This window comes from Dendrobium catenatum, unplaced genomic scaffold, assembly GCF_001605985.2.
Source record: "Dendrobium catenatum unplaced genomic scaffold, ASM160598v2 fragScaff_scaffold_1220, whole genome shotgun sequence".
Classification (NCBI taxonomy): Eukaryota; Viridiplantae; Streptophyta; class Magnoliopsida; order Asparagales; family Orchidaceae; genus Dendrobium; species Dendrobium catenatum.
In genome coordinates this window covers 12009752-12013159 of record NW_021319682.1, presented here as the reverse complement: position 1 = coordinate 12013159, position 3408 = coordinate 12009752, and positions in this window count along the sequence as shown.

Below are 3408 nucleotides of genomic sequence, written 5' to 3'. Positions count from 1 at the left end.
TTACCCATAAGTAATAAAGCTAACATATATATTCTAAAACCCCCCGTCAAATTGTTGGGTCCTTGGACACCGTTAATTTGTCACGAAGAAAAACAAACCGCGGAGTAGAGAGAGGTTTCGTGAAGATGTCAGCAACTTGATCTGTTGTACTTATGGGTAGAAGCCGTATGTTTGTTTGTTGAATATGATCTCTCAAGAACTTTTGATCAATCTCGATATGTTTGGTGCGAGAGTGAAACATTGGATTATTAGCAAGTGCTATCGCCGACATATTATCGCAATGAAGATCGGTAGGATAGTCTTGAGGTATGCCAAAATCCAAAAGTAATCGCCTGAGCCAAACTATATCCGATGTCAAGGCCGCAAGAGCTCTGTACTCTGATTCGGTGGACGACCGTGAGACCGTTCGCTGTTTCTTCACCGTCCAGGATACAATCGTGTCGCCGAGAAATGAGCAGTAGCCGGAGGTAGATCGCCGTGTGATTGGATCTCCGGCCCAATCCGCATCTGAAAATGATTTTAAGATTAAGTTAGATCTAATTATTGGCAAGCCATAGTCTAATGTTCCTTTGATATATCTAAGTAAGCGTTTGAGGAGATAAAAATGCGACGGTAAAGGATCATGCATATATTGTGAGAGAAGATTAATGCTATAGGAAAGGTCCGGTCGTGTTAAAGTAAGATATTGTAACGAGCCGATGAGTCGACGATAGCAAACGGGATCTTGCTGAGTCTCGGTTTTGAATTCAGTTGGCATCTTAGTACATGTTGGGTTTGCAAGAGGATTGCATTGCAGCATGTTTGCTTGATCAAGGATGCTCGCCGCGTATTTTGCCTGAGAAAGAAAGAATGAGTTGTTAGTTTTATGAATATTAATACCGAGAAACTCATGTACCTCCCCAAGGTGCTTCATGGTAAAAGCTTTACTGAGCTGAGAAATGGTGTGTTGAATTTGAGACAAATCTGAACCGGTAATGAGAATGTCGTCAACGTAGATTAAGAGAAAAATTTGAGCGCCGTCTTTATTAAAAATTAGAAGCGAGGGATCCGCCTGACTGTGAAGAAAACCGAGAGTCAGTAGAAACGAAGTGAATGTATTGTACCATTGCCTCGGTGCCTGCTTCAGCCCGTAGATCGCCTTGTCCAGTTTGCAAACGTAATGAGGACGGGAGCGATCTTCAAATCCCTTTGGCTGGGTCATGTAAACTGTCTCGGACAAGGAACCGTGAAGAAACGCATTCGCCACATCCAATTGTTGAACTGGCCAATTCTTGTGGAGAGCGACTGTTAGAAGGATACGGATCGTTGGTAGTTTGACTACTGGACTAAATGTCTCGGTGTAGTCAATACCGAATTCTTGATTGTTCCCTTGTGCTACCAACCGAGCTTTGTATTTAGCTATTGACCCATCAGTATGGTATTTGGTTCTATATGTCCACTTGGATCCAAGAATAGAAGCATTTTTGGGTGGTTCTATCAAGTGCCAGGTTCCCTGTTTTTGCAGAGCAAAAATTTCCTCGGCCATGGCTTGTCGCCAATGTGGACTTTTGGAGGCCACCGTGTAAGTGGTAGGATCTGTAGACGTTGAAGACGGGTTGGAAAACAGATTTAACCTGTTTGGTTGGCATAAGGAACCCGTTTTGCTGCGAGTAGTCATAGGATGACAGGGAGCTGAGGTTGGTGCCACGGCCTGGAGTTCATCCGATGTTTGCTGTCTCTGTAAAATTGGAGCGGAAGGTGTAGGAGGGATTTGAGAACAATGTAACGGAGCAGAGGGAGGATAGACCTGCATTGGCTTAGTTATAGCATTAGTTTGTTTTGCAGATGCAGGTATTAGTAGCCTGGGCATAACATCAGGTGAATATGTAGTAGAAGGAGATGATAAGAGTGCAAACGGGAAAATATCTTCATGAAAATTAACATGTCGAGAAACAGTTACTTTATTCGTTTGAAGATTAAGACATCGATACCCTTTGTGAGTATCCGAATATCCGAGAAACAGACACGGCTGAGCATTTGGCATCAATTTGTTCCTAGTGTGAGCAGGTGATAGAGGGTAACACTTGCAACCAAAAACCTTTAGATCTTGATAATCCGGTTTTCTGTGAAACAGAAGTTCAAGAGGAGAAAGATTTTGAGTAGTGTTAGAAGGCATCCTGTTAATTAAATAAACCGCAGTAGCAACCGCATCTGGCCAAAATGAAGGTGGCATGGACGCCGTTAGGAGCAGAGATTTTGTTGTTTCAATGATGTGTCTGTGTTTACGCTCGGCGAGACCATTCTGCTCCGGAGTGTAAGGACACGAAAGCTGATGCGTGATCCCGTGTTTAATGAGAAAGTGTTTGAAGTCGGAATTGACGTACTCGGATCCACCATCTGTGCGTAATGTTTTAATACTATGAGAGGTGAGATTTTCAATTTTAGTTTTAAAATGAACAAACGTAGAGAAAACATCAGATTTAAAACATAGTGGAAAAACCCAAGTAAACCGAGTGTAGTCATTGACAAAAATCACATAAAATCTGAATCCCTGAGCAGAGACGGTTGGGGCCGGACCCCATACATCGCTGTGAATGAGGGCAAGCGGTTGAGATTGCCTGTTCAGAGAACTAGAGAAAACATTTTTGTGACATTTAGAGGCAGAGCAAATTTCACATTTATGCTGCTGCTTATTCATATGCAGCAAAGGATTACAAGATGAAATCAAATCAAAAACACTTTTATGTGGGTGACCCAAGCGTTGATGCCAACGCTGGGAAGACTCCCGATTTGTAGTGAGCGCTGGGTGTAGACGAACTTGAGGCTTCATCGGAATGGCGTAGAGGCCATCATTGGACGGTCCGCGAAGAATGATATCCTGCGTCGCTAGATCCTTTAAGACAAAACCATTAGGATCAAAAGTGATGGATATTTGATTATCTTCGGTTAGTTGAGAAATAGATAAAAGATTGAACTTAAGAGATGGGGTGTGAAAAATTTTGGAAAGTCGCAGCTTACGAGAGGGGGTCGGGAGAATGCCCGCCCCTGAGTGTGCGATACTGACTGCGTTTCCATCACCAACCATAACAGCTTCGGATCCTTGATATGGCTGAACCATGGACATATGTTCTAAGGAGTTAGTTAGATGGGAAGACGCTCCGGAGTCCAGGAACCAGTTGACATCAGCGGTGTCCGAAGTTGTAAGTAACGCCGGGTTCGCAATCTTGGACTGAGCAACATATTTAAGATCTGTGCGATGCCAGCATGAGTGTGCCGAGTGACCCTTCTTGGCGCAGATTTGACATATGACGTTAGCAAAAGGATTGTTACGAGTATTTGCTGATGAGCCGTAATTGTTCTTGGCTCTGGATCTCCTGCCTCTGCCACGGTTGGAGAAAAGAGCCATGTTAGGGTCCGGTGCAATCGAAA